Source organism: Triticum aestivum, chromosome 4B (genome assembly GCF_018294505.1).
Source record: "Triticum aestivum cultivar Chinese Spring chromosome 4B, IWGSC CS RefSeq v2.1, whole genome shotgun sequence".
NCBI classification, from domain to species: domain Eukaryota; kingdom Viridiplantae; phylum Streptophyta; class Magnoliopsida; order Poales; family Poaceae; genus Triticum; species Triticum aestivum.
The window spans coordinates 477,334,450-477,343,136 of NC_057804.1; positions in this window are offsets into that span (position 1 = coordinate 477,334,450).

Here is an 8,687-nt window from a genome sequence, read left to right on the forward strand (position 1 = left end):
TGCCGGGGCCTTGGTTGGCCTTCCCGGCAAGCTCCTCTTGCCGGGGTCTTGTCTTCTTCCCGGCCAGCTTCTCTTGCCGGGGCCTTGGTTGGCCTTCCCGGCAAGCTCCTCTTGCCGGGGCCTTAGTTGGCCTTCCCAGCAAGCTCCTCTTGCCGGGGCCTTGGCTTGAGTACTTTGTCCTTGAATGGCATCAAAGTAGCCGTGGAGGATCTTGGCGGACGCCCGGCAAGCCCTGGCGCGGGTGGCTGCGACTGCCCGTGCACAAGTTCGGGATACTAAGGTACCCCTACTTTAGTACACCGACAGGAGCTCCCGGGCCTGGGCCATACACGGTGCCGAGCGCTGTTGGGCCAGGCCCAAAACAGGGCACGGGCACGCGCGGCCTGGGTCCACACTAAATCTGACTCTGTGCCCGCCGCGCTCCCTTGTAACGGCACGCGTCAATCGCGGCGTCGTGGGAGACATGGGTGGCGTGCGCGATTTCCGAGGCGTCCACCCTCCACCCGTGACCACAGGGAGGAGCGAGGTCACCTCATCTGTCACCTTGGTTCTGCATCCCCGCCATGCGGATCCCATGCCCTCGGGGTCATGGGCGGTGAAGGTGGAAAACTGAGCCGTCACGGGTGGAGGCAGCGGGTCAGCCCCGATTCCCTGCTCCTCCCGTACCCTGATTCGTTGAGCAGGGCGGTCGAGCCCCCACCTCGCTCCTTTAAGAAGAGCGGGATGGGGGCGGTCGAAGCCCGCACTATCTCATCTTCCCATTCGCCATGCAGAAAGGGAACCCTGGTCCTTCATCGGTGGCGGCGAGGGTCGCCGCCAGGCGGCGCATCCCTCCCTATTCCACGCCCGTGGTGGCAGAGCCAGCCACAAGGGGAAGAGGGAGGGGGCGAGGTTGTGGACAAGGTCGAGGACGAGGCCGAGGCGCTCGTGGAAGAGGCGGTTGGGGCAGCGCAGTATCTCCGCCTCTGCCGGCGGTTCCTCCCATCGCGGCGGTCCATACGGGGGACGACCCTTGCGAGTTCTTCGTCAAGCTGCACCGAGCACCTCGTCGTCGCCTCCGGCTTCCAGCTCCGTTTGCGAGCGCGATGGAGCCGGAACCGCCCAAGACGTTGAGATTGCACATGAGGGGCTGTGGGATCAGCAGCACGCGAGTCCACGTTGTATCCCCAGCCCCTAGCGTGATGTATCTTGATCGTGGATGGAATATGTTCGCCCGCATCCACAGCCTGACGGTGGGGTTTACCCTCCATTTTAAGTTAATGGAGGGTGACCTCCTCTCCGTCAAGGTCTTCGGGGACTCCGGCGTTCGGGCGAGGTGCTGCGTGGACAGCTCCTTCGATAGCGAAGACTCCCCCTCGAGCGAGAGTGATGAGGAGGAGAGCGACAGCGACGACGAGGGTAGCGGGCGGCGGGGTGGCGAGTCCGACTAGGTGTCGGGCGCCGCTCCGCGCGTCACCGGCGACCCCGTCATCCGCGTCGCCGGCAGCTTGAACTCCCCGGGGTCGTCTCCTTGGGCGGCTGGCGTAGGGAGGCTGCGAAAGGGGAAGAGGGCTGGCGGCAAGGCCGTCAAGTCGGAGTACGAGGGCATAGTGCCCTCGACAGCGTGCTGACGTCCTACCGCCCCGTCTTCGGGCTCTGCTTTCGGCGCCGCCATCACCATCCAGCCTTCAGACGGCCCCGGGGATGTTCTCTTGGTGTCTTCTGGCACCCGTAGTTCGCCTAGGCGCCCCTTTTGCCCTCCTCGCCTCCTTGATCTACCTCCTGAAGAGAGGGACAGGAAAAGGATTACGGGCATCTTATCTTTTTAATTTGTAAGCCTTCGGGCCTTAGCTGCATTTAAAGCTTGTAATCCTCTCTTTCATGTTTTTCATCCTCTATGGACTGTACCCGAGTGGGATGTTTTTTTAATGGAAAGGGGAAGCTTGCTATGTCATATCCTTTACTTGATTCTATGCCTTGTATGTTTTTACCCTACGCTTTGAGGGAACTTGCCGGCACGGGTACACTTGCCGCGAGCGCTGAGTGCGGAACATCAGCAGCTTGCTGGCGGTGCCGGAGCACGCTTGCCGCGAGCGCTGAGTGCGGAACATCAGCAGCCTGCTGGCGGTGCTGGTTCCGGCAAGAAACCTTGCCGCAACTAGCTGCAGCGCACTTAAGTTGTTGAGCAGGCTCGAAAACAACGTAAGGGCGCTTAGCGGCTCACTTAAGTTGTTGAGCCAACTCGAAACGAAGTAAGGGCGCAACTAGCTACGAGAAGGTTCCTCCGCGCACAGGTTTTTTTATACAAGGCACAGTCGTTCAAGGACGCGGCTTCGCGCTCCCCAGTCCATTAGAGGATGCATGATGAGGGATGAAAAACTTATCTGATATCGCAGCCCCCGGCAACCCTGGCTTGCCGCGGATGAATCTTGGTATTCACGGCCCCTGGCAACACTGGCTTGCCGGGGTTCAGGTGTCGGCGCGCTCTCCTTCTTCTTCCTGGTCGCTGTCATTTTAGTTACGAGAACATCTTAGTCAGTGCCACGACAAGTTACTTTTGCAATATAACTCTATTCTGGGCACTATCTGCTATGTTACTTCCTTTACTTGATTCCGCCCCGTGTATGTTTCCACCCTACGCTTTGAGGGAAACTTGCCGGCGCAAGCACACTTGCTGAGTGCGGAACATCAGCAGCCCGCTGGCGGTGTTGCATCCGGCAAGAAACCTTGTCGGGGCTAGTTGCAGCACACTTGTATTGTTGAGCGGACTCGAAACAAATCAAGGGCGCAACTTAGCCATGAGTCGGTTCCTCCGCGCACAGGTTTTACACACAAGGCACGGTCGTTCAAGGAATATAACTTTGCCCTGGGCGACGCTTGCTATGTTATATCCTTTACTCTGTTACATCCCTTGTATGCTTTCACACTACGCTTTGAGGGAAACTTGCCGGCGCAAGCACACTTGCTGAGTGCGGAACATCAGCAGCCTGCTGGCGGTGTTGCACCCGGCAAGAAACCTTGTCGGGGCTAGTTGCAGCGCGCTTGTATTGTTGAGCGGACTCGAAACAAATCAAGGGCACAACTTAGCCATGAGTCGATTCCTCCGTGCACAGGTTTTCCATACAAGGCACGGACATTCAAGGAATATAACTTAAGAATTTAAAACTTGATCATGCTCAAACTTTGGCAACTTATCTTTTCTGTCGTCTGTGTTCCGGTGAGGCCATGCTCCTTTGAACGACACCCGGCCCACACCTCTATCCTCTCCTCCCCGAAGCTTCTGGCGTTAGCTTTGCGGCTATGGTAGCGGCGCAAAGCTTGCCAGTAGCGAGCAGCTCGTACCGTAGCCTGAAGATGATCTTCCTCGAGGAGCAGCGCGTCATCTTTTCCACGGCTGCTCTCGCTCTAGCTCATCGTAAGGGAGTACTCGAGGCGATCCGTATACGAGGGGAAAGGGGTCAAGAATGTCGATCCCCCAGCCCAAAAATGGCCAGGACAAAGGGATTGTTTGGGGAGCTTGAGCTGGCTGATGAATCTGTTTGGAGTGGAACTGGCACGCTTCACACTTGGTTACTTGTGCAGTTGCATCCTGGAGGGTTGTCGGCCAGAAGAAACCTTGCCGGAAGGCTTTGCCGGCAAGTGCTCTTGCGCCAATGTGGCGACCACATATGCCTCCATGTATCTCCGCCAACAGCTCCTGTCCATCTTCCCGGGAAATGCACTTCAATTTCACTCCGTTGAATCTTTTTCTGTACAGTATGTCATCGACAAACTGGTACATACTTGATTGCCGGGCTACTTTTTCTGCTTCTTCCTGTTCCTCGGGAAGTTCTCCTGTGTGAAGGAAATGGACGATCTGCTGTGCCCATGCCGGAGCTTGTGGCTCGACGACAAGGACTAAAGGCGCGAATGCTGCTGCGGGAACATCCGCTTCTACGGCAAGAATCTGGGATCCTGCCGGAGCGTGATGCTCCCCGGCAAGCGTGTCGGGACACGGCTTGTCGGGAGCGTCTGCTTCAACGAAACAAGCCCTGGGGCTTGTCGGAGCAGACTGCTCCTCAGCACTTTTTGCGTTGATCTTGGGGACTTTCTTGGCGGCGGCTTCGGGGAGCTTTGCCGGAAAGTAGTCGCCGGCAACCAACTTTCTCTTCTTGTTCTGTCTAGTTGATGGCGTCATAGATGGCCGAGTCAGCTTGAGCACAAAAATACCTGGTTCCACAGGCAACTTGAGTGCGGCGCACTTTGACAGTCCATCTGCAATGTCATTCTGAGCTCTCGGAACATGCTCCATTTGTAGGCCGTCAAAATGCTCTTCTAGCTTCCTTACTTCATCGATGTAGGCTTCCATCAACGGACTCTGATAATCTTTGTTAACTTGGCGGACGACAAGCTGTGAGTCACCCCTGACAATAAGCTTCTTGATCCCAAGTTCTGCCGCGATCCTGAGTCTGGCAAGCAAGCCTTCATACTCTGCAGTATTATTTGTTGCTTGCTCCTTGGGAAAGTGCATTTGGACCACGTACTTGAGGTGCTCTGCGGTGGGGGCGACAAGTAGTACGCCCGCACCGGCGCCTTTCAGCGAGAAGGCACCATCGAAGTACATGATCCGTTCCTTGCTTGCTTCCTTGACGGGGATGCTCCTCTCCGGAGTTTCTTCATCAGGTGTTGGCATCCATTCCGCTATGAATTCTGCCAAGGCTCGGCTCTGAATAGTTGAAGTACTCTCAAACTTGAGGCCGAAGCTTGACAACTCCAGGGCCCACTCGACAATCCTGCCTGTTGCTTCCGGATTTTGCAATATCCTCTTCAACGGAAAGTGAGTGACCACTGTGATCTCATGTGCTTGAAAGTAATGGCGCAACTTCCTCGAGGCTGTGAGAAGGCCGAAAAGCAACTTCTGCACACTAGAGTACCTTGATCTAGCCCCCTGCAGAAGGGAACTGACAAAGTAAACTGGGCGCTGCACCATCTTCTTCTGTTTCTCTTCCTGTGGCTGCGCAGACCCATCCTTGCCGGAACCGGAACTTGCCGGATCAGGGCTTGTCGGGCCAGAGCTTGTCGGAGAAGCCCCCTGCTTGTCGCTGGACTCGCTTGCCGCGGTCGCTGGCTCACCTTCTGCTTCCCTCTCCGCTACTAACGCAACACTAACCACTTGATTGGTTGCCGCCAGATATAGCAGCAACTTCTCTTGTGGCTTAGGTGCGACAAGTGTTGGAGTAGAGGATAGGTATCTCTTCAGGTCCTGCAGCGCAGCCTCCGCTTCCGGAGTCCATTTCATTGGACCTGCCTTTTTCAAAATTTTGAAAAATGGCAGGGCGCGCTCAGCAGACTTAGAGATGAACCTACTGAGAGCATCAACACAGCCGGCAAGCCTTCGCACATCCTTGACGTGCTTTGGTGCTTCGATTTGCTCAATGGCCTTGATCTTGTCGGGATTAGCTTCAATCCCCCTCTAGGACACAAAGAATCCGAGAAGCTTGCTGGAAAGAACTCCAAACACTCACTTCTCGGGATTCAACTTGAGGTTGATCCTGCGCAGATTTGCAAAAGTCTCGTCCAAATCTTGGATCAAAGTCCCTTTGTCCTTGCTCTTGACCACAATGTCATCCATGTAAGCTTCTACATTCCTGTGCAGCTGTGGCTGGAAAGCATGACTGACTACTCTGGCAAATGTTGAACCAGCATTCTTTAGCCCGAAGGGCATTCGTACAAAGCAGTATGTGCCACATGGAGTAATGAATGCGGTTTTCTCTTCATCCTCTTCTGCCATGAAAATCTGATGATATCCTGAATATGCATCAAGGAATGAAAGCAGATCACATCCTGTCGTGGAGTCGACAATCTGGTCAATGCGCGGCAAGGGAAATGGATCCTTGGGACAAGCTTTATTAACATCAGTGAATTCAATACAAAGCCTCCACTTCCCGTTTGCTTTGCGCACGACTACTGGATTGGCTAACCACGTCGGATGGAGCACTCCTCGAACCAGGCCTGCTGCTTCCAACTTCTTGATCTCCTCTGCAATGAATTCTTGACGCTCTACTGCTTGCTTCCTAACTCTCTGCTTGATGGGCCGCGCGTGAGGACAGACGGCAAGGTGGTGCTGAATTACTTTCCTGGGAACACCGGGGATGTCAGATGGTTGCCATGCAAACACATAAACATTCGCCCGCAGGAAAGCAACGAGCGCGCTTTCCTATTTAGGATCAAGCGTGGCACTAATGGTGAAGGTGCCACCAATGCTGTCCTCCTTGGCGGCCACTTTCTTGGTCTCTGGTGAAGCTGTCTTTGCCTTCTTGCACTTGCCGGTGGAGCTCGATGGTGCGTCCTCGACGGTAGCGCAGCACTCCGAAGAGGTGCGCTTGCCGGAGTAGGCATCAGAGCTACTCTTGCCAGTCTTGGTCTTCTTCTTCCCCCCCGGGAGCTTCAGCGGCAAGTGGTTTGCGTTCTGCTGCGGCTGCTGCTTCCCGGTAGATCTTGTCGGTACAGATGAGTGCATCCTTCTTGTCGCATTGGACAGAAATGACACTTATCGGACCAGGCATCTTGAGCACATTGTAGGCGTAGTGAGAGGCTGCCATGAACTTGGCTAGCACTGGACGGCCAAGTATCACATTGTAGGGCAATGGGAGATCGGCAACGTCGAATGTGACTCTCTCTGTCCTGAAATTCAGCTCGCTGCCAAACGTTACTGGCAGTGTGATCTTCCCCTTCGGCTTGCTCCTTCCCGGGTTTATTCCTTGAAAGGTACCAGTCTCTTCGAGCTCCCTGTCGGGGATCTGGAGCTTCTTGAGCACTGCGGAGGAGATTAGATTCAGGCCGGCCCCGCTGTCAACCAGCATCTTTGTAACCTTGAGGTTGCAGATTGTTGGGGAAACCAACATCGGCAAGCACCCGACCGCAGTGATGCGATCAGGGTGATCTTCAATGTCGAAGATGATGGGCGTGCTGGACCATTTCAGGGGCTTGCGCGACTCAACGGACGGTTCTGCTGCGTTCTTCATCTTTGTCGCGGCCGCGGGGTGGCCTGTCTCCTTGCTGCGGCTTGGCCTTGCCGCGGCGCCCTCCCCGGGCGGGATACTTCTTGCCGGATCCTCCGCCACCTTCCCGGGCCTTCTCCCTATCGCGGCGCTTGTATTAAGCTTTCTGTAGCTCCGCCATCTGCTCAACTTTCTTGCAGGCTTGGAGGTCATGGCCCTTGGTGCGGTGGATCTTGCAATACTGCTTGCCGGAGCCATCCTGCTTGTCGGCGGCCACCACAGCCTCGCCGGTGCTACCAGCTCTAGCCTTCTCGGAACCGCCTCCGTTGCCGAATTGCTCAACAACTAGCATATCCTTAGCCTTTCTCTTTCTGTTATTCCACCTCCGGTTCCTCTTTGCCGGAGGGGCGTCTTCACTGTCAGATCCTTCTGCTCCTGCATTCTCTCCGGGGAGTCTCCTCCCCTCTTCAGCCCGTGCACACTTGTCGGCCAGGGCATATAGCTCGCTGACATCTCTGATTTTGCACATCACCATCTCCTCCCTCATCCTGCGGTTACAGATGTTCTGATGGAAAGCGCTGATAACCGCGGCAGGGTGGACGTCTGGGATGTTGCGTTGCACCTGACTGAATCTCTGTATATACTTGCGCAGGGGTTCTCCTTCCTTCTGGGCGAGCAGGCGAAGATCACTCTCCAGGCCGTGGGGTTTGTGGCCGCCTATGGAAGCGCCAACAAACTGATGGCACAGGTCCGCCCACGAAGAGATGGAGTTGTCCGGCAAGTGCATGAGCCAAGATCTGACGTTGGGCTTGAGTACAAGTGGGAAGTAGTTGGCGAGGATCTTCTCATCGCACCCTCTGGCAGCCTGCACGGCGATGGTGTAGACGCTGAGGAACTCTGACGGATGTATCCTGCCATCGTACTTCTCGGGCACGTCTGGCTTGAAGTTCTTGGTACTGGGCCACTGGACCTGCCGCAGCTCACGGGTGAACGCAGGGCAACCTGCCGTGTACGGCAAGCCGCCTGGTTCCCCTGGTGCATGCATGTCGACAGTGGGTCCAGCGCACCGGTCAGATTGACGTCGCGCTTCTCTTCGACGCTCGATGCGAGTGCGAGCGTCTTCGTGTCGTCGTTCTTGGAGAACTTGGCGTTGATCGCGGCGAGCTCGCGGGTCTGACGACGCGGTGGAGTCGGTGTCGAGGTTGGCCCGGCGAGTCGGCGATCTTGGCCTTTGGGGCGGGGAGTGCTCAGTGGTGGTACCCCCAACGGTCTTGTCGGCATCGCCTTGCGCCTGGGCGTCTTGCCGGGGCTTCGATGTGCTCGGTCGCCGGGGCTTGTCGCCGTTGGCGAAGCCAATGAGGCTATAAATGGTGGCACTCCAGTCGTCGATCTTGTCCGGCGCTGGAGGGTAATCTAGAAGCAGCTGGGCTCGGGCCAGCGCTTCCTCTGGAGTCTTGGGTGGCGGTGGCGAGCGACGTGTGGTGCGAGACATGCTCAAACTTCTAACAGTGTTAGAAGGAGTAACATCTCGCCCAGGCGACAGCACTGCGCTCGCGCCAGCGTGTTGACGTGCATGTTGGCCTTGAGCGTCCCGCGACCCACCAGCTCGGCCTTGTTCCAACGCGAGTACGGTGCTAGGAGCATCATGGCGTTGTCGATCCTGCACCTCCTGGGAGGGGTGCGGTGGATATGCAGAAGCTGAACCTTGCGGGGCCTTGTCTTTGGACC